Source organism: Sciurus vulgaris (assembly GCF_902686455.1).
Source record: "Sciurus vulgaris genome assembly, chromosome: 8".
Taxonomy (NCBI): Eukaryota; Metazoa; Chordata; class Mammalia; order Rodentia; family Sciuridae; genus Sciurus; species Sciurus vulgaris.
The window spans coordinates 79,586,329-79,609,899 of record NC_136468.1 but is presented as its reverse complement, the minus strand read 5'-3'; the positions used below and the strand labels follow the sequence as shown (position 1 = coordinate 79,609,899).

General features: G+C 36.6%; 2 long non-coding RNA genes across 2 annotated transcripts in view; one reads left to right on the top strand and one right to left on the bottom strand.

Moving 5' to 3' along the window:
• Positions 1-23,571, top strand: part of LOC306668489 — a 196,284-nt gene that overhangs the window by 24,870 nt on the left and 147,843 nt on the right. The window contains exon 2 of the long non-coding RNA XR_013765876.1: positions 12,426-12,517. This is a non-coding gene — a long non-coding RNA (uncharacterized lncRNA). The remainder of the gene's footprint in view (positions 1-12,425; positions 12,518-23,571) is intronic.
• LOC306668493 overlaps positions 15,596-23,571 on the bottom strand; it is a 28,129-nt gene continuing 20,153 nt past the window's right edge. Inside the window, exon 3 of the long non-coding RNA XR_013765880.1 lies at positions 15,596-15,698. This is a non-coding gene — a long non-coding RNA (uncharacterized lncRNA). The remainder of the gene's footprint in view (positions 15,699-23,571) is intronic.

The following is a 23,571-nucleotide window of genomic DNA, read 5'->3' as shown; positions in this document are numbered from 1 at the left end:
GAAAATGATCAATTAAAATGAAGTCTTATTATATATCTAACTCTTTGGAAGCATAACAGGATGCACATGCTGAATAACTTAAACCATCATTTCAAAGAGGAAGACCTGCCATATGTTAACTCCCACATTAAAACTGTGAATTATTATCATTATTATTTTGTAAATGGAGTCAAAGAATCTGGTTGCTTTGAAAATCCTGTCATGTTATTTAAGTTCTCTTTCATTATATATTGTCTTCAATTTTATGGGCTGCTTTGGTTAGTGGTAGTAATAGAGGAGAACTGTACCCTTTGGAGGATGAAAAGAGAAATGGAAATGATTAAAAATAAATTAACTTTTTCCTGTACAGAAAGGAGAAATAGTGAAGCAGCAGCAATGCATTCTTTAAAACGATTAAGTAATTTGCTAGGACATTTTGAAGCCTCATTAAAAATTAACAAATTGATCTTAATGCATCTTGTTTCATTTTGTTGGGAGGTTGCCCAGTGCCTAGAGGCTCTACAGTTAATGGGATCAGATGATTATCTCCACCAAATGGCAACAATCTAACATTTTAAAAACCATCTCTTTTCTATAGATTATTTAGTGAGATAAAGCAGAAAGAGGTAGACCCTAATAAAAAGTCCTTACAGTGATTTTAACAAACTTTTAATTTTAATTTATTGACAACACAAAGTAGATGAAATTTGCCAAGCTTTGCTACTGAATCTGAGACTTGGCTCGCAAAATGATTATAAATGCCTTCGCTAACACTAGCTATGTCTATGATGTGCATTTAGTTAAATTAGATCATAATCAACATTCTAGATCTCTAAGGACTACCTAAATTCACCATAAAAGTCTAGAAGTTGCAAGATGAGGAACTTGTCTGTTCCTACGGCACAGTTACAGGCTTAGGTTGGTGCTCTGACTTTGTGCCTTTCATTCCTGCTAAAGAAGGCAGTATTCTGTGGGTGTTTATTAAATTTGCATCAGCAAATAATAAGCCTCCTCTGAATGTTTATGTCCTGATCAGTTTCTCATTTGCGTAAGACACTAAACTCTCGCTCTTTCTTCCAAATATTGTTACTTCCTAGGAAAACTACTGATAATTAAGAGTTAGAAAGGACCCTAAAATAGTGTGATTCAAATCCACGCCTTTAGGGGTTTTTTTATATCCCCATTTTAGGGTCAAAGTTATGTAATATGACCAATGTACAGAACTAGGACATGGAAAAGAGTCATATAAAATCCCATCTCTTTCCTCTTTTCTCCTCTTTTCTCCCCAAGTCTTGATCCAATATTTCCACCTTATTCACTTAACACATACACACATAGAGCCTCCTCTCCTATTTCCATCATTCATTTTTATGTGGAGGAATGATTTAATGATACTTCTGAAGTTATCTTCTAGCTATGTTCTTAAAAGATTAAGGAATTCCCAGTATTCCTGGTCAACTCATCCATACCTCATAGATTAGCAGTATTGTTCCTAGCGGCCTGTGTTTACCTTTCTAAAAATTCATTTGTATTCGTCTAACATTTTTAAACATGGGCTTTTCCCGCTCATATTTCATGGGTTTACATGAAACGTACTTGAACTTACAGATTTGATAACATAAACAAGTGATAACACAGCAGTGAGGAGCACAAGTGTGTAAGGGGCCAGAGATGAGTGTAGCGGTCTCATCTTCCATCATGCACCCCAGTGGCCAGAAGAGGAGACTGATGAGGAGAGCCGTAGTAACTAAGATTCAGGGAGGGGCTGTTCTGGGCCACGTCTTGTGATAATCACTTAACATGCCGTTTTTATCTTTACTGTAACTCTGAGGGCCAGGCATTATTAATCCCACGTATACAAATGAAAAAAGAAAAAAAAAAAATCTCTGCTAAATAGTTTGTCCTAAACCACAGTTACCAAGTAGCAAATTAAGAAGGAAATAAATAAACAAAACAAAACAAAACAAAACCCAGACTTGGCTATTTCCAAAGACTTCATTTTAAACCATCATTCTACATGAAAATAATGGGTTTTGACTACTTAAAAACTCAAAGAAATCTGCACTTATAGAATGCATGCAGATGCCACAAATGAAATCTTCATTTTAATAAATAACGCTTGTACATGGTTGGGAAAATTCCTCTTACAGGAATTCATAAGAAAACTGTTGCAGGAGCCTGGAAAAAACAGAGGCAGCGGCTTTTGATTCTGTGTAAATGAGGGGTAAATAAACCAAATGTCCCCTTTGCTCTAAGCTATTTAAGTTTACAATTTCAGTAATGACTGATGTCAAGTTTAATATATCCTCAGGATTCGACATGAGTTCGGTTGCCGATTTCTAAGCTAGGAACAGACAGATTTTATGACAAACATTTGTTTTCCTGTGGTTCTTTGTACTGTTGCTCTACCCTATTCAGTTTAAGTTCTTCAGTTCTGATGAAAGCTTTGATCTCTGATTAGAGAGAATACTCTGGGTAATTAGGAAATGTTTGAAGGTTTTATTGGTGACTTAGACAATGATATGTATATGGCTAAGTTGTGAAATGAACTTGATTTCACATGTAGTTTTTTTTTTTTTTTTCATCTTCTCCTGCCTTTAGGGATTAAAGGATATTTTATGATTAAGTTTAAAATAGAAAACTGACCTTGACATTATGAAATGAATCTTGGAGTAAGCCAATCACTCGTTTCGCCTCCCAAGAGCTCTTGAAAATAGCTGCCTAGGATCCCTAATCATGTATGGTTCAGCCGGCTCCATTGCTCCTGATTCTCATCCATGAAGTTAACACAATCTTGGGTTTAATTCATTTTTGAAATCTCCTGTGACTAGATGAAATGCCCCTGCCTTAAATGAAGGTGGCACTCAACTCCCTAGGGCACTCTTACCATTACCCTATTTATCTCTCACCTGGGTATCTTCAGGCATTTGGGAGTTACTTCTCTCATTCTTGCTTCTGAGTCAACACAGCTAGGCTCTTTCTCACTAGGTGGTGTGCTGGGCAATGCTTAACCATGGGCTGTCAGAGGGAAAAACAGAAGACAAAATTGCACAGTGGCCCTGACTGGTAACTTTGCTGATTTCTAGTGTAAATACTCCCCATGACCTATCTCCAGCTGCAAACCCAGTGCCACTGGATGCTGGCTTGGGTGGAGAGGTGGGCAATACATTCTCATGAGCTGGCTCCTGAAGAGCCCTACTCCACCCCTAGCCTTCCTCTGACAGCTCATGCAGACTCACCTCAGATGCTATTTCCCAATGGGAAGGTAGAGCAACCAAGAGCGGCTGCACATCTTGCAGAGTTTTCATGTCATTGCTGCATTAATTCTTTTCTACTTCGAAAGTATTTGTCAGTGAAAGGTTTCATTTTGGATTGTTTTGTCAAGATGTGAGTGAGCATGTGTGCATGAACTGATAGCTGTTCTGTTTCAGGCTTATTTTTGGTGGGTGTGTACTGTGTTTCCTAGAAGTTTTGGGCTCTTAACCCTGTCTTATGTGTGCTTTCTCCAGCCTCCTGAATCAGTAATGAAATCACCCCACCCATTGGTCCACTGACTTTAATTCATTTTCCCAGCTTGTCCTTGCAGATTTCTCAAATGCAAACTGCTGCTGTGACCGTGGTGAGTATGTTGCTGCACAGTCTCTGGGTTTTTGCAAGAGGGGACAAACTATACCAATGGGACACTCACCCTCAAGGCTTTCCTATCATCTGAACTGGATTCTAAATGGAAGGAAGATGATTCAAATGGTTCTTAGTGATATAATGCCATGGGCCAACTTCTCATGAAGGTCTTCTGCATTTTCTATAGTGTTCTGAAGCTGCCTATATTGAATTGTGTAAAGCAGGATAAAATGAAGAACTGCCTCTCTCTGGCCTTTCTTCCTTAGGTCAAGATTTTCAAACTGAAGACAGGTTTGCTTTTCTTGGATAAGAATGTAGTCCTTTCATAATTGATACAAAGAAATGACCATGCTAGTCAAGAAAATGCAGTTTATATTTTGATAATCCTTCTTTTTCAAACACATAGAAATGATGGATAAAATGTAGTAAGAGAAAAGGACAAAAAGCAATCCAACCAATCAACAAAAAGACATAACTGGCTAAAAGACAAAATATGTATTTTGGGACCTCAAAATATTACAGAAATGCCCAAGGCTGAATAAAACTGATGCTTCTCTTTCACAAACGTCACCATCTCAGTAAGACCTTCTCCAGACACCCTAGGTGACATTGCTACTTTTTTATAATCTCCTGGCCCTGTTTTGCTTTTTGTCCTTAGCATTCATCTTCTAAGATACTACATAGTTTACCAATTTATCTTACTTTCTGACTAGCTGTCAGCTTTAGGAGGGCAGGGATTTTCCAGACAAGTATTTCTAAATGCTAGGGGTATAGCTTAGTGATAGATTGTGTTCTTCGTATTTGCTTGATCCTGGGTTCTATGTCCCGGACAAAAAAAAAAAAAAAAAAAAGAAAGAAAGAAAAAAAAATTTGAATGAATGAATGCCTATGAATGAATAAATGCCAACACATTTAGCAAAGTACTAGCCTGTAGTAACTGTTTAATAACTAAATTCTTATCCAATAACTATTATGGTTATTATTGCTACTACCATCAACAGGCAAATCTTGGTGCCAACATGCACCAATGCTTCCAACCTCATTCCCTATCTCTCTCTTTCCCTCTCTTCCACCCCTCTAATGCCTCTGCCTCTCAATTTCCTGCGCTCATTTTTCTACTTTTCTCCACGATTTCTTCTTATTTCCTGTCCTTCCAGCCTTGGGTCAGTGCTGTGTCTGTGGAAAACAGCAGCCATGGCAGTCCCCACTCCAGTCTCTCAATTCAGGCTGCATTCGGTGGCCAAGAATAAAGGGGGTGGTGGACCAGGGAGAGGGTCATGAGAGGAGTAAGATCTGTTCTTCTCCCACCCCCATCTCAACTTCATTTTCTTGTCCTGGGGCTACTTATCTTTGATGAGAACCGAGCCCAAGTTCTTCCTGATTTGTATCAATGATACAGATAAAATAAGTCACATTGGTTTTAACTTTAAGGACACATTATTTTCTTTTTCTTTCATTTATTACAGTATAATTGACAAAGTTGTGTATCTTCAAGGTGTACAATGAGATGTTTTGACATATGTGTACACTGAAATAAGTACCACCACCAAGCTGACATATCCATCACCTGACATAGTTAATTTTCTTTTTTGGGGGGTGAGAATACCTGAAATCTATTCTCTTAGCCTTCCTCAGGTATACAATATATTGTTATTAATTACAGTCACTATGCTGCACATTTGGAAGAACACATTATTTCTATCTATGAATGCAACCTAGGTTTTGAGGTGGAAAAGAATAAGCATGTGTGGGACAAAGACATGAAATATAAAAGACACAATAGGAGGGGTGAAAGACATCAGGGATTTGAATTTAGTGCAGGAACAATCTATTTAATCTGGTTCGGAAATTCGGTGAGGACCAAAAAACACCGTATTCTTCCAAAAAGGGTCCCAGGAGAAGCAAAGAACCTTGACATTGGTTTTAGTCTCTGACATTCTAAACTTCTGGTTTCCTAGAGCCCAGGCTATAGGTAGAGAGCAAGTCATAGGGTAAAATGTCAAATTGCCTGTATTTGACAAGAGAGCAGTTACCCACTTTTGCTTAAGGATTAAATGAAATACATGGCTTATTCCTATTAACACTTTATGAGATCTGTTGTGTTCTCAATGTTAGTCTTCAGCAAATAGCAAAAATGTTTTTGAGAAATCTCAAGGGATTTTATCTACCATAAATAACACGTGACTTGAAGGGATTATAAGATTAAGAACACCCACAAAACAAGAAGGTATTAAAGCACAGTAGAACATTTCATTGTGATTTGATCTGAAAATGAAATGACTGTCCATGAATTAGCTCACAGTCTCATCCCCCTTTCATCTAATTACTGCTTTTCAACAGATGTTTGCTATACTGACCATTAAAACCTGAGTGATTGACTTGAAAGTGATGCTTAGTTTTGCTAAGACTGTGAGTGGGATGAGGATGAGGTACTTAGGTTCTGTAAAGTTGCAATAGGAAGAGGATAATATCAATCTGAAAATTAGAGATCCCTTCAAGGTGACATGTTTTGATTATCACCTTGTCCACCAGAGCTCCCACCCTGGCAGAGACCCACAGCTGCTGGAGCCACATCTCTGGGGGCATGAGGTGGTGAAAACTGTTGAGATTGCTCATCGGTTGTGGAGATAATCACATTTCAGAGATGGAAGGAGCCTCAGAACATGGTAAAGTCTGTTTGCATTGCTGCGGCTTTGTGCAACTAGCCCAGGCTTCAGGGCTAGACAGATTAGGCCTAAATCCTGACCACTCTATCAGCTGTATCACCTACTGAAAAATCACTTGAACTGAATATCAGCTTCTTCAGCTGTAAAATGGGAACACTGCTTTTGTAGTTGTGATGATTGTGGACATTTGGTCAGTTGGAAAAAAAAGCAAACATTTTGGGGTGTGGTGATGCATGCCTATAATCTAAGCAACTGGGGAGGCTGAGGCAGGAGGATCACAAGTTCCAGGCCAGCCTAGAACTTAGTAATTCAGTGAGATCCTATCTCAAAATGAAAAATAAAAAGAGCTGGTAAAGTACCAGCTGGTACTTGGTACCAGATGGTAAAGTACCCCTGGGTTCAAAAAGCAAAAATTATAAGCTATCATGTGTCAGACCTGCATTAGATGGTGGAGATACAAGAGTGTGTGAAAGAAATATGCTCCTTGCCCTGGGAAAGGTTCAGCTGGGAAGGCAGATATTCACTAGTGACTGGCATATAGTAGGGTTTCAATAAATACTAGCAATCTTATTATCCATTTAAATGGTGAGGGTATTTGATCTTGGCAGGTTGTATGTGGGCATTCCCTGACTATGCTAGTCTGTAAAGATTATAACAAGTGCCTGCCTCTTCCGAGGTGTGAACATGGGTGCATAGCCACAAAGATCATGAACAATGAGAAAAACATGACACCACCAAAAGAACAAAAGAAAGCACCAGGAACTGACCCTAAAAACGGAGACTTACAAACTCCCTGAGAAAGAATTTCATAAGATGAGTTACTTGTGTTAGCAAACAATGGATTTATCATAGCTTTTATAATAAGCAAATATTTTAATTTTTTTATTTATAATTTCTAATAAATTAAATAACAGAATAATAGATATTTCCCAAATAAACAAAATCCCTTCAGGGTCCTCAAGAACTTTGAAGAGTGTAAAAGACTCCTAAGACCAAAATATTTAAGAATCTCTGCATTCAGTTTTGACAAACCTACATGATGAAATCAGCCTGGATCACTGTGAGCTCTTGAAACATAGCCAGCTCCTTCCAGACTGGTATAGAAATGAGAAATACACTGCAAGTTTGTTAGAGCCACTTACATATTGAAAATTCTTGCTATAGCATCTTGGGTTATACTCTAAATAATACATTGGTCTAAAAAGTGCACTGATCTAATGGACACAATTCGAATTGTTCTTCCCCTTCAATTTGCAACTGGTATCCCAAGATTTAGCTTGTGTACCTAGACTCTTTCCCAAATACAGCCTAAGTGATTGAGCAATGACTTTTTCCCTTAACTTTTGAGATAAAAATCAATTCTGGTGCAGCTGTTAGTCTTAACATTTCAAATAAATTGTTCTCCCTGTAAGAAACTCAGGATTCTGAAATTGTGAAGATTTTTTTACAAGTAAATTGCATATGCCCATATTCTGGGATCTTTGTTACACAAGGTTCTAATCTGCATTCTATTTTTGTTCTCTTAATGTCAGTGTGTTTGGTCTAGTTGTTATGGATAATAATGTTTTTCAGAGACAGCAATCAAGGCATGTAGTTTAACAAAAATAAGGGTAGCATTTGGAACAATAGGAAAATACTTACATTTGAAATTTTTTGGGGAAAATTCATCATTGTCTGTCATTATGCACAAATGTCCTTAAGATACCAGCATCACATTTCACCAATTTCTTTTTACTAGACTTTGCATGGTAGATAAAATCAATTTATTAAGAGACTCTTCAATAATAATATAGCTATTATACTGTGTGAACTCAGGTGCACATACATCCCCACAAATCCTGATTACTTAGAAGAGGAGTGAAAATCTTCTACTCTTTTTCTAGGACCACCACTCTTTTCTTCCTAAACCATGTTCAATTTTTAAAAATTTTTGTCACTTTCTTATTTAAAATAATAATGAATGACTATCAATTCCCTCCCCCCATGTCAGGTCTAACTTTCAATCTGAACATTCAAAACTCTTCATAAGTTGGCTTTATGTTATTGTGCCATTGGTACTCTTAGCAGGCAACATAAAGCCCTCTAGACTGGTAAGTTAACAAGGAGAAAGGGAGGTGGAAGTGTAGATTTCTTGATCAGAAACAATAAACTCTTTTTATCTTAACATAGTCTTCCCTCTGTGTGTCTTTGTCTGAATTTCCTCTTCTTATAAGGACACCAGTCATGTTGGTTTAGGGTCCACAGAATGGCCTTATTTTTAATTCTTTAAAGACCCTATCTCATTCTTTCACTCATTAATTACCTCTTTAAAGATCTTATCTCCAAGTACAGTCACATCCTAAAGTTCTGGGATTAGGACTTCAGTATATGAGTTTGTGGGAGGAAGGGCAAATTTAACCCAAAACAGCTCCCTTCAATAACTATCCCTTGGCGTTCATGTTTGTCTTAGCATTTATCACTATTTGAATTTCTCTTATTTCTCTATTTGTTTATGTATCTGTGTCCCCCTACTAGAATGTAAGCTCTATGAATGGAGGGCCTTGATTGATCTATTTTCTCACGTTGAGAGTTGTGTCTAGCATAAATCAGAAGTTTGATGAGTGTTCATGTAACAACTGAAAATGTAGAAAGGAAGAGGGAGCGGTTAAGATTACAGATATTTTGTTTCAATCCATAGAGGTTTTGTTCTCACTTTTGCATTATTATCTTTCAGTTCTTCTACATTTAATGTTCTTATTTTATCCACTAAATACTTTATAGCTTACACCAAGTCATCTCTCTTTCTTGAAATCTTTGCAAATTCCAAGGCCTACTCTGATTTTTCTAGTCTCTGAATCTTGAACAGCAGATATTATTTCAATGAATTATTTTGGAACATCACATCATTTCTTTCTGTTGTCCTTAAACTGCTTTGTGTCTTTATATATATATGTTTTGTCTCTCCGGTGACATAGTGATGTCCCCAAGGGTATCAATCATCATTTATTTATTTTGCTTCTGGGTACAGTGTACAGTCCTACGTTAGTAATGAAGTTGAATTGAATAGGTTTGGGTACAATGTCTATTGCTCATGTGGCAGCAAAACAGGCCCCTCGGGGCAAGGAACAATTTGTGGAATTGGTAGCTTCACATGATATGATTTTTGAGGCATTAAGAAAAATCTTCTGCTCTGTCTACACATTTCTGACCCAATTTTCCTTCCGTATTTGCTCATAGATGTCCAAAACTCATTTTATGGCAACTTTATGAGAAATCACTAGGTTGAAAAATAGAGCAAGTTATTTTAAATGGAAATCTTTCTCAGAGGAGGCCAAGCAGTGACTTACATTCACATTTTCTGACTGGTAACTTGTTCTTTTTAGAAAGATGGAGCATGGAAAGGGCCTGAATGTCCAAGGTGAGCAAAACTGCTACAAAAGGAAGCTGAGGACTAGATTTACACTTTAGCTGGTCAGTCCTGACCTGGACTAGCAGACTAAAGAGTAAGGAGACTGTGCCTTGCTGACTCTCTCCTTTAGGGTGCCATGATCCAATCATTCTGTTAATATGAGCAATGTGATGGCAGGGCAATGTCTTCTTTGTGTTGGAGAACCCTCCTCTGTAAAATGGGGTCACTTCCAGATTTATTGAGAGTATTTGTGTTTAATAAATATTAACTGCTATTGTAGGACTCTTCCTTAGTTTGACCCATCCCCCCATAAGTAGGAGTAAATCTCTTAGGGGTTGGTGTAAGGGTTGATTTACATTTAAGGGATTATCATTCTTTGCCAACATGCTTTTTTATTAAAGGCAGCGATACTTTTGGAGATGAGGAGCTACTTTTTATTTTCCAGAATGTTTGAAGTTACTAAGACATAATTGAGAGGGGAGGTGTGGATTTTTAAAAAATCTCTGAGCAGGCTGGGGTGGACACTGGGCTGATGCCACTGGTGCTGTCCCTGAGAATGATATTCTCCTGAGAGAAAATGAAAGAAACGAGTTCTATTTTTTTTCTTTTTCTCCTTCTTTTCCTCTTCTTCTTTTCTTCCTTTTTAAAATTTTCCTACTGGGAATTTCATTAAGTTATAGAGGAGAGGTTAATCCCCAAAGAAAAGTAGGTCTGAGATTATTCCTAGTTTTGAGTAAACGAGAGCCCAGGGAACTGACTGATGAAAGTCTTGCAGATGAGCTCCAAGCCCAGTGTTCTTTTGATGACTTTAAGCTGCCTTTCCCACACACTGCAGAAATGAGTTGAATTGCAAAAGTGCCAAAACCCAAAGAATGTTGTAAAATCCATGTGGGACCTCTCAGAGGTAGATTTGACCTCTAATGTGGGGTAGTCATGACCTTATCAATAGTTGAGAAATATAATGTTTATAATACATCAATATTTTCATAGGCCCCACCTACTTTAAGGTCAATTTTATGCTCTGGAGACACATACCATTTCCTGCCAGTTACAAAACAACTTTGAAGTGATGGGTATAATGACTCATGGTCATGTAACATTCCTTTTAGGCCCATATCAGCATATTTGTTTTTTATATCACTGCCCAAAACACCCACAGAATCCTGGGAGGTAAAATAGGATTACTGTTGAAGAATTTAGTTTCACCCATTTCTCTTTTATTCAAAGCAAACTTGTAAAATAATCACTGTTGGGGGTTCGTTTTTCTTCTAATAAGGAATACAGTAAGGAAGTGTGATCAAGCGGGTTTTAGTCTTTGGAGTCAAGCCATATTTTGTTTGGAAACTACACCTAAGTCATAGTAAGGAAATAATCCTACATGGGTCACATGACCCATGACCTGGTTTTACGTGTGGAACTGGAAAGATTTGAGATTCCATAGCACATCATACAATGAAGAACCAGAAGTTATCCTATACGACATTCATTAGCTACTTCAAAGTGGGGAAAAAAATCATCGGCTTACAGCTAAAGTTGATCATTTAGGTCCAATAAAATGGTCAGTTTCACATATATCTGCCATAAATCTCTTGACAAGGCTCTTTTGCATGATTTCTTTAACTGATCTATAAATAGAATAAAGTATCTACAATATCTGCAGTGTATATTGCATTAAGGGAGAGGGTATTTTATGTCAACCACATGACTAGAAAATATGAACACACAATGAGAGTCTTTACATGTGCATTGATTTATTTCTCTGAATTTGTTAAAGTGCTAAAAATGTTTTAGTAGTCCCTACAATGTTTTCTTGATTTTTGTAGTAATGTAGACATTTAAGGAATATTAAATTTTATCCATTTAATGAATATTTAGAATACCTAAGTCAAGCACTAACCTTAATTCTTACTCATTTGGTAAACTTTGGTAGTTACTGAAACTTTCTGCCTCAGTTACTCGTGTATAAAATTAGGAAAATAATAGTATATACTTTCTAAGTTTTTTGCAATGATCAAATGAATGAATACATTTGAATTTCTTACAGTTTCAAACATTACAAAAACTACAATGATTATATTGCTGTGTACCAAATTGCCCTAAAATGAGAGGCTTAAAATAATGCTCAAATATTATCTTACAGTTTCTGCATGTCAGAAATCTGAACTTGGCTTAAGTGAGTCCACTACTTCATAGGTTACAATCAAGTTGTACACTAGGCTGTAGTCATCTCAAGGAAAAACCTACTCCTAAACTCATACACAAAGTTTTTGACAGAATTTACTTTTTTGATGGCTGTTGCTAGTGGTTGCCCTCAATTCCTTCCATGTGGATCTTTCCAACAAGGCAGCTTGTTTTGTCAAAATGTGCAACTAAAGAGGTCAATAGATGAAGCCAGCTAATGGGATATAAGTCACAGTCTTTTAAAATCTAATTATGGATTATATTTCATCATTTCTTCCATATTTACTTATTAAAAGTGAATCACTAGATCAAACCCATGCTCAAAGAGAGAGTATTACAGAGTAAAAATACCAAGAGTCAGACATATTAGTCATGCCTACCCTGACAATGAACGATATAAACATGAAGATGAAGTGTTTGTTGAGGAGACAGACATTAAAAATAACTCTAGAATAAAATAGTAATCACAAATTTTTATAAGCACTATGAATTGGAAATACAATGTTTGACAGTGAGTTGCAACATTGATACTGGATTAGAGTTAAGTGTTTAAATGAAGTCATCTCTGAGGAAATAAACTTCAATTTTAGGTTTGAAGGATGAATGGAGTTAGCCAGAGGTGGAACAGGGAGACAGATGAATCCTCTTGGAAAACTGAACAGGTGGACATGAAGGCCCAGAGGTAAGTAATCCCTGGCACATGGCCTCTCCTTGTGGCTTGGGCTTCTTAAAACATGGTAGCCAGGCTTTGAGATGGAGTGCTTCAAGAAGAGAGTACTCAAAGAAAAGCAGAAGTTGCCAGGTCAAGGTACATAGTATCTCTTACACTGCATTATACCAGCCAAAATAGTCAGAGGTCCAGACCAGAGAAAAGGAAAGGAGTAATAAACTCTAGTACTTGGAGGAACAGCTTGCTTGTTACAAAAACCAGTAGATTGTTTGGGGCCATCTTTGAAAATAATCATTCATTAGTGACCTTAGCAAGAATAGTTTGATTTGAGTTAAAGATTGAATAAGAAGTAAGAAAGCAAAGATAGCATGTGTAGAAGCTTGGGTAGAGCTGGGAGATGAGACTTAGGTAGTTGGAGAAGGAAGAGGTGAAGAAAGGATTTGTTTGAAAGTGATGTTTGCTTGTTGTAGGGAATGAACTAGTGGAGAAGAAAGACTTGGAAATAATGACAGAGCCTGGCTAGTGAATGAACCGGTTTCTGAGAGACAAGAGGGGAAGGTATTCAGAATAGAAATTTGGGAGACTGCACTTTGATAGGAGAACTTTTTCCATGCTAACTGGAAGAGAAGAAGAAATGATATGAGAAGATGCATGTAGTTATTGAAGACTGACTTTTCCATTAGTGTTCAGGATCCTATATAGTAGAGGCTCAATATATATTTGTGAAGGACTACCTAGATCATAGTGGCATGGTAGAATGTACAAGTGTGTGGGCAGGGTGGGGAAACTCTGTGTCCTCCAACAAGTAAGGAAGAAAGAAAGATGGGAACTATCACAGACACAGCTGAACCCATATCCAGGGAAGATTTTTAGTTTAGTAAGAATGTTGCTACCTCAACAAGTTGCCTTATTGTGGCTTGGGCTTCTTAAAACATGGTAGCCAGGCTCTGAGATGGAGTGCTTCAATAAGAGAGTACTCAAAGAAAAGCAGAAGTTACCAGGTGGGATTTATTCCCGGGTTGTCTCCTGGATAGGAAACATCTCAAGAAAAGTTTTATTCAGTTGTGTGATCTCTGTTCTCTTCTACTGGGCTCCTCTCCCCAGTTACACTAGCTGGACAGACAGGGAAAGCTCCTTTCAGAAGAAGGCCTCCTGTGCTGGAGAACCCACCTGTTCTTCAACTCATGCCTTCTTCATTTGTGAAATATCCTGTTGGGTTCCAAATCAATGCTGTGTCCTTAGATTTTATTGGAGATCTATGTAAGAAACAGATTGAGAAAATGCTAAAAACCAATTTCTGCCTATTATATCAATTATTTTTTCTATAAGACCCTGCATAATTTATTATTTCCGAATATTTTGTTCTCACATTATTTTTCTTTTGAAGAAGCAGTCTATTTAATTTGTTAGATAATTAAGATGCTAAAGTCACTGTTGACTGAGGTTTTTTTTTTTTGATAGTGGGGTTTCATTGATCTCAGCCCTAAATTCTGTGCTACATCATGGTTTCTAGGGATGATCCTGTCAAAGAATTTCAGAGCACAGATTTTGAAGTTTTTCATTTGTGAAATGAGATAAGTTTGGAACCTACCTTCTAGAATTATTTTGAAGATTAAATGAATACATACCTGTGAATATTAGAATATTCTTGCATTTGATTTTTTGCTCTATTGTTCTTAATTGTGTCCTTCAATTTGTTGGTGGCTGATTTGCAAACATAGACCTTTTTTGGGTTTTGGGGTTTACTCTATAATTCAGCTTTATCTGACATAATCATCTTTTCTTTCCATTTCTTCCTTCAAAAATGTTTCCAGGATTGTTTTGGGTCTGTTTATCCTCTTCTGTAGGGGCTAGAATAGATGATCCCTGAGGAATCTCTCAGTTCTTCAATCATGTACATACTTTGTGAATCTTCTTTGTGGAGGTCCATATGAAGGAGAGAAATATACATACAAGACAACATGCATTCAATATGAATCATTCTGACCTAACACCAGTGGACACTTTAGCTACTTCTGAGCTGGAAAAGGAACATTAATTTAGCATTTGTGATATTCTTTTTTCTGATATGTTGTCTCCCTTGTTGGTGTGAATAGATAGGTTGAGCAAATGAGTGGTTTTCTGACTCATATAATTTGGTAGAAGTTAGGCTAAGAAAGCATCAAAAATCTTGGCATGTGGGGGCAGAGACTTTTCATATATACATATATAGATATGTATAAAAAGATAATTGTTAATTTTTAGCATGAGCAAAGAGGGGGGATACACATCATTTTAAGCACCCAGTAACTCTGCTGTCACATAAACATTTCTGTGAAATAATCATTTCCTTGTTCAAAGTTGATGACCATTTTTCTAGAATGATGTTAAAAGAATTGACATATTAAGTACAATATTATAAAACATAAACTCTCATGACCTTCCATCTCTTAATAATCATGCTTCTGTGATCTTGTTTTCAGAGCATTGAGTTGGGAATTTCTTTTATCCACAGTGTGATGGTCCCATCTGGGAATTAGGTGAATCATTTTGATTTCTTAGTGGGGTTGGGGTCAGAATATCCCAAATATAACTAATCAGACCTTTCCCTTTCTCTGACATTCTAAATTAACCCCATTCTAAATTATATTTGAAGCCAAACTATAACTATTGCTTCAAGAATTGGCTTTCATTGTGCGTTCAGGTAGTTTAATTCTGGTTTAGGTTTGGGTAGGTTAGGTTTATTTTGCACAAAATCAGGGACTTTTCCCTCGCTATCATTTTGTATCTTGCTTGACAGAGAAGACAGTTATACCACAGAGATTTTTTTCTATTGAACACATCAGAAATTCACTGGGTATACCCACTGTTTTAAATCAGGTTGGGGTCTTCTTACCAGATTTGCTGTTTCTTTTATACTGTTGTGATTATTTGGGCATGTGCTCAAAATTATAGGTACAACTATGGGTGAACAAAGGTGGTTATCTATGGTGGAAGGTATTGGCATTGGGGGCAGCTCTACTTATACCTGAATTAGTCACAGTGAAACTAACTTCCTTCTGAAAGGGCCAGGATGCTCAAGTTTATCAAGACTCCACTTTCATGCTTCTACACATTTGAAATTGTCAGGTACATAGATGATTCCATCCCATTGCACGGAAAGAAGACAACTGACTCAGGTGTGCCAAACAACTTCATAGACATCACATGAATCCTAGAGAATAGTTAATAATAGTTATCAACAATTACTTTTGATGCATGGCACTGACACCCTAGATGTATCTCATGTTTTTTTCTTTTTGTCCTTGACAATGTTAAAATAACTAGGAAAGATAGGCAAAACTGTATGAATTTTATATTTCTTCTAATATTTCTTTTAGGAGGCTATCATTTCTTTCTTCATCATGGGTGGTCTTGTGTTGCTAATTGCTTGAACTGTAAACAGGAAGCATTTCCATCGAAGGACATGGGTTTCCTTAGTGCCCTCTTAATATGGTGCAGAATCAAGTCAAAAGTATAAGGAATCTCTTAAAACTTATTTTTTGATTGACAGGAATGGGATTTGATTACAAATGATGCATTGAAAAGTAGACTTTCAGGTTCTCTTTCTTCAGATTATCCTAGGTCCTCTAACATTTGAATGGTGTGGAACTTTCTTCCCAGTAAAGGTTTAGTGCGTCAAAATGAGAGAAAGGGGAAGAGCCAAAGGACAGAGAAGGGGAAATGTCTCCCTAGGACCAAGCATGTTGTCTTCTTGGTGTTTAGTGACTACCCAGTGGAGGTTTGTGGATGAATAAATGAATGTATGAAAGCTAAATTAATCTGGACAGTCAAGTTGGGTTATCTCCAAACTTTCCTCTTTTCTTGGGAAAGATGAATTAAATCCAGCTGTTCTTCAAACTACCAAGCCTTTTGAAGAAGTTTCTTTCTATTTCTTTCATTTATATTTACTTTTCCCATGGGTCCTAGAGAAATAAATACTTCACCAATTATTTATTCTTTAAAAGAATTGGCCCTTTGCACTTGACATTTTCTTAATTGTTCACATTCAGTATATTTGCTTATTTTTCCTAATGCCGTTCCATTCTCAGTAACATCTTATTATGTGACGCTAATGATTAAAGCATAGTAGGATTTCTTACCACAGCCCTCTTATTTTGTTGTTTCCACATGTCTGTTACTTATGACAATATCAATTTTATCATCTAAGTTAACCACACTATATAAATGTGACTTTGAAGTTTCTAATGACTTGATATGTATCTCCTAAATTTAGAACAGAATATTTAAAAAAAATAGGGATGTGCAATTTAGCTCTTCCCCAGAAATTTTGCCAGGCTCTTAAAGAATATTGAGTCTCACTGATATAATATGACACCTGAGGAACTGGGTGAGAAATACTCATAATAGATTACACATGAAGCACCAACAATGTGAACAGCCAGGAGGGCCTGCAGGATGCCACCATGAAACTAATAAGGTAGAGTAGAAAATCTGAATCTGAGTGTTTTCTGGTACATTCAACTTCCCCATAGCCTGTAGTCACCCAAACTTAACAACAGAATACCTGGGCACTAGAGTCAATTTTAAGGAAAAAAAAAGTCACTTGTCTACTTTATAATGCTATTCACTCTATCTTCAAATTCTTGTTCACATAACATTATTTTTAAAATAGTACTGGTTAGAGCATGTAGGTAACTACATTCTGTTGTTTTCTTTTCTTTCTTTCTTTTTTTTTTTTTTTTAAACTGGGGATTGAACCCAGGACCTTGTGCATGCAAGGCAAGCACTCTACCAACTGAGCTATATCCCTAGCCCTGATCTTTTTTTGTATCATTATACTTTCTTTATCACTATTTCACCTTCAGTTTACTTTCCCCTATTTACCGGTGCTTCCTTTTTTCTTCTTAAATAATAGTTAATGTTATTTTTCCTGATGTCTGACTTTCAAACTACTTTGTAATCCATGGCCTAACCATATTCAAACTTCCTCCATCTACCCTCTCCTCCTTTATTTCTCCTCTCCTCTCCATGTCCTCTCTTTCTGATTCAAATAATTTAAATGTAACGAATCATACTCTTACATTTTTAATAACATATCCACATTTATGTAGTCATGACTCTTATTTTATGACTATTCTTTCCTTTATCCCATGACTTGGTTCCCTTCGCAAAATATCCTGCTTTTGGGCAATCAGTTTGTAAATTTCCTTACTAATAGGATATTTCACCATTCGTGGGTTAAGTCTTTCTTTCTTTTTTTTGGGAAGTGGGAATTTCCTCATATTTTCTACCTTTATTTTTTGTGCTAGTGTTAGTGCTAAATACAGAACAGTGGCTGTCCAAATGGAGTGTGCTGGTTTTCATCTAGAGTGATGGTTAGAAACAGATTGCCGGACCCCATCCTCAGGATCTCCAGTGGTCTTGAGTGAAGCTCAACAATTTGCATTTCCAGGTGATGTTGGTTGTGGTGGTGAATCATTTTTTGAGAGCCACCTTATTAGAAGTCATCTACTTTATCAAGTAGAAGAGGAAGAATTGGAGATTATTTAAGGAAGTGTGATTTGCCTCGTTAGACACCCAAAAACTTACTTAGCTTATATATTGTTCTAAGTCAGGAATGCACCTCTGCTTATCAGAAACCTTTTGGCCAAACTCCATTGATAGAGGTAGAAGAAGTGTGTTTTTATTATTTATTTAAATCAAGGTCAGACCTGTTCTTTTCACATATGAGGTGTAAGTAAAATGCTACAATAGCCCTGTAAGAGAGTCCAAAAAGTTAATTGCATAAATTGTGAAATTCCATTACTTTCAGATTAATGAAAGAGGCTTGGTGAGCCATTCTGTGGGATAGGGGTATATACCAGTCAATGCCTTCATATCTAAAGTGCATTCATTGCAGGTCCATTATCTGGGAGAAGGGAGAGGAAGTCCTCTGTAACATCTGACCTCTTCCAATTGGGGTGATCAAAAAATAAAAAGTTTTAAATGTAAAATATAAAAAAAAAATCAATTGATTTGGGATAGCAGTGGAAAACAAATAGGGAGGAGTAGTATTAAAATTTCAACAAGATAATGTAAGATCCAATTTTGGGAAACTTAAAGAGATCTTTACTTGTTTTCTCTACTTTTTCTTTTTTTCTTAGTTCATTCTTTCCTTTCTCCCTGAAAGCATTTTTTTTTAACAGTGATGAAAAATTGGGCACATAATTCATCCAGGGCAAGGTTCAGAATATGTGTTCAATAAATATTTGCTGCAAAAATGAAAAAAAGAAGTGAATGAAAAGGAGACACAGGTTTTGTGGGAGTAGGGCATGGTGTGATGACATTTCTACTCAATGTCATTTTCAGGACCTGAGGGATATTAGGGATCTTCCTGCCTCAGATATCACTGCAAGAGAGTTCTCCTATATCCAAACTCACATGAGTAGATGCAAATATGCAATGCAGACATTTCTGAGAATTTTTCACAGTAAACTCTCAGCAATATTATCATAAAGAAATCAAGGTACTAGTATCAGCTCACTAATATTATAAAGTAACTTTGAAGTACTCACAAGGCAAATGTTATAATTTCTATGTTTCATATTGGTTCTGGTCACCCTAGGCAATTGAATTGGTTCTCTATTCTTACTGAGGCTGTGTTAATGTAAGAAAAATCATTAAATCAAATAATAGGTGACCTAATAATTTCAGGCAGCTCATGACCAAAGTGTGTCGATTGCATGATACACTAGAGTTCTCCAGAGAAGCAGAACCAAGGTAATATTGGTTTACTATGAAGAATCACCTCACATGATTATGGAGGCTAAGAAGTCTCATGGTTTTTTGTCTGTAAGCTGTAAGCTAGAAACTAAGATGAGCTAGTGGTGTGGTTACAGTCCATCTAAGAAGGTCTAAGAACCAAGAGAATCCCTGGTCTAAATGCCCAGTCCTCTGAGGCAAATACTAATCTTATCCACAAATATCCTCAGAGACATACTTAATCGTAATGTTTCATCTGGACCCCCCATGGCCAAATTGACATATAAAATTGACCATCACAGATGGGTAATCAAGAGACAAGAAGAAGAGAGGCTAATAAACCAAGTCAATTCAACACTATTGTTAGTAAAAAGATCAATTCAATCCTAATCAATTGAGCATTTTATGGAGAAAAAAATTAATTTAGAGAGAGTCATCCTAGTTCTTTATTCTGTATAAAAGCATTTCTTTTTTTTTAAGGTCTACATTTTCCTGAGGATCAAAATTACTTTTGTAAAAGGCTATCATGGAATTGCTTAATAGGAAAATTTCCTTGATGATACATATTTAAACAGAATATAATCACTTAGCTGCTTATATTGTAGAAGGCACATAAGAGTTGAAGAATTTACTATACATTTAAAGATAAAATAGGCAAACATCATAGTTATATAAATAAATAAAATTTTAGATTTTTAATTTATATTTATTTTATGAATTTCTGTAAATAACAATTAAGAGGGAAAGAAAACAATTTAACCATTTCAATGATAAATTATTTGAAGAAGAACTTTAGAAGCATTTAGAGAAATGTGACTGGGTCATGGGAGGAAATGAGAGATGGACTTGGTTTTATAGGAAGGGTGCCTTGTGGAGAAGAGGAGAAGAAAACATTTCCATAGTTGCTCTCTAGAGTAGACACATGCCTGAAATAGTCTATCAGGCCTTCTAGAAGATGGTAAAATCATGGAGGTCATTGTCAGTAGTAGCACCAGTCTGATTAGCACTTCTTTCAATGCAAGCCCACCATCTCTAGCTATGCCCCTGAGTCAGGTGTGGCCACTTAGATAACCCTGCCCCTCGGCCTGACAACAAATTAAGTTAACAAATTAAATTAAGCACATGATAAAAGAAGAGCCAATGAGAATTTCCCATGTGTCCATGGGAATAGTACCTGACAGGGCTTGCTAGCTGCTATGTCTCCTGCCAGCAGAGAAGGCCAACTTCCAGAAAAAGAGCCTGGAGTTAACAAATGAGGAGAAACAGAGGAGAGGAGTTATGAGGGATGAATGGAGACAGGACTGCAAGGTAAGAAGTCCTTGGTGTGCTGGATCCTGCAGTTCATCAATGTTGAGCGCACCACAACAAACCTAATAACTTCTTTCACAAAAGTTAGAGTTGGGTATGTGCCTCGTGAATGAAATCAGGTCCTGATTTAGGTGTCTTTCATAGCTCCAAACTCCATTTGTCATTTGTCCCATTTACAGTGGGAGATCTGTTTCCAGAAAATCTTTAAAAAATAATAGTTTCTGAATATGACTTATTTTCACAGAAACGTTTGTGGTACTTACTCCGTACTCCCAGTAAGTCTATATTCTTTTGCCTAATTTCAAAGCCAAAAAGGGATATTATCTATGAGTTTCCAGATTTTTAAAGCACTAAATCACCTAAGGCATAATCTAAGAATAACTACATCTCCAACTCATTTAGGCAGTCATGATGAGTTTGTGTTAGCATGATAGAATTGTTAAATGCTACTTGTGGGATTTGGTCATCATATCAATGATGCCTGGGCTAAAGCTCAGTTTAAATTTTGGACTTGACCTGAAGGACTTTCCTTGGGCAGGATCAGGGCTTTCAGAAACACTGAAACCAATTCAATTTCATTCTCTACTTCAAGTTGCTTTAGACTAGAAGGTGCACTAATAAAATAAATGACAGATTCACTATCTTTGAAGTGCATTTCTCAGGTGATCCAATTGTCTGTTTTCAGAGAACTCTGCCATTTCCTGGACTTCTTTGCAGCAATAAAACAGTACAGTACATTGTCTGAACTCAGCTGGTCCTTAGGGGACTGGTTGTTTAACTCACAAATATGCTCTTGTTAATGCACACAGTCCTCTCTTGCATGCTTTGGCTTCAGACTGTCATGACTTATTGCTTAAATATCTGGGAGTTGGCCAACTGTTTTCTGCTAAATGAACTTGCTTAATTTCTTTCTTTCTTTCTTTTTTTTTTGACTAATAAGTTTTATTTGCATTTATTAGAATTCACATGTTTTTATTAATTCACAATTAACTCATATCAAGTTATTTTATAAGAGTATTTTAAAATTCATTAAACCCGTGGAGTATCTTATAAAAAATATGCTCTCTGTTCCTTTATGACCTTAGAATTTTGGGCAGGGCATTGAAGGCGGATGACTCTGAGGTAAAGACTTGGGAGACTGGTAGAAACAAGAACAGATCACAGCAATGACTGAGGAGCCAGTGAAGTTTCACTGGAGTAGTAACCTGGATTCCAGTTGAGCTAGTTGCAAGATGACAGACTTTTTTTGTCTTCCTCCTCTTATCTAATGGAATAACAAGGAGTTTTTAACAAATATAAAAAGGAATAAACTTACAAAAATACTTTGAAGGATGGGGCATAGTTTGATAAAGAAATGCTAGGATAGGTACATTCCATTATTTTTATCCTCGATGCTCACACACTTGATATTGAAATAAATTCTACCTATGTTAAGTTCTCCCCATCTTAAAGACTAACATGGGTTTTGGTTCCCAAACACTTCCTAGGGCTCTTTATTTTGCATTTCCATAAATGCAAGCTTTGTGGTTTAATTGAATAAACACAGGCTTTAGAGTCAGGATTCCAAATGTTTGAGGCATGGAAAGCAAGTTAATGATCTTTTAAAAAAATTTTTTTTCTTCCCTTCTTGGAGGAACATGAGGGAAATAGGTGACATGGGCATGTGGGTAAGTTGTCTTTGAAGCACTGATCGTTTACCTGCCTGAATCAATAGAAATTGAAATATTTTCCTTTTCAGGGATATATATTAGATATGCACATACAAATATATGAATAATGTTTTTATATATAAATATGATCTAAAATGTGATTTTTTAGAGCAGCTTAAATGTAACGATTTAATTTCCACTAGAAATTCTTAGGTACTGATCATTTATGATACTTTGGTTTTATACTCATTATTATTTTGAAACAGTTCATTTGCTTTACTACTAAACTAGGAAGATCCTCATGATAATTTTCCTGTAGCTACAGTTTTCATAGTGCAGAGAGGTACTCACTCTGGCTAGGGAGACTGTGTCTGACTTATACTTGACTACCCCTGGACTTCTGTATGAGCCTTCTGGATTTTCTGCCTCTCCCCGCCTTGTTTCCAATTAGCCTACAAAATGCTGCTAGATTTTTTTTTCTTTTTAAGTTACAACTTTGGTTATATGATTCTGTGGAGCATAAATTATGATGACTCCACACTGACTATTAAGTAGAAAATGCATCAAACTAACATTCAGAATTTTCTAAATTATGATTTAAGCTTTTTTAGATGTCTGATTAAATCTTTCATTTTTTTATGCTCTGTCAAATTAGATTATGTGCTCCTCCTCACATAAAGCCTTCTTCCTTCATCCTTGCCTTGAAGAGTCATTTTCCTCAAATTCTTCCTGTCAAATTCCTTTGTTATATAAGTCTGATCTCAAAAATCCAGGGCTTACATGAAGCCTGCTATATTCTCCCAACAGCTATTTGCATAGATGATGAATGTGCGCATTTTGGTTTGAGTCAGTGTGAGCCTTTCAGAGACAGGGCCTTGTGCCCATCATCCTTGTCTTCCACCATGTCGATTACTCTGACATTGTCATGTAGCAAATCTCTAGTGAATATTTCTTGAACTGAGAATCAGTTTTGAATGCCCTCCAAATTCTCTCCACCCATCTCATTATTGCTGTGCCTTAGGGTCAAACTCAGTACTGTACCATCTTCTCTGATAAGTTCAGTCAACAGCTTCCCTTATTATTTGGGCAAATCCTACTATTTGGGGGAAGTTTCAGGGTGCATTTAGACTATTTAAGCTAATACAGATTAGAATTGTCTAGGAAAATTGGCCAGAGATTGCAAAATTAGACAGTGGAAGGCTCTCAGCTTTATCACATGGAAAGGAGTGTATTGGATTAACTCTTACTTGGGGCATAACACCTACAATGGCGGGAGTTACCACCAGTTGAATGGTGATGCCTGGTGGTTATAAAGGGAGGGTGCACATCAGCATCTCTGGAGACTCATCATGTTGTAGTACATGCTCCTGGACCCCACCTGCCCTG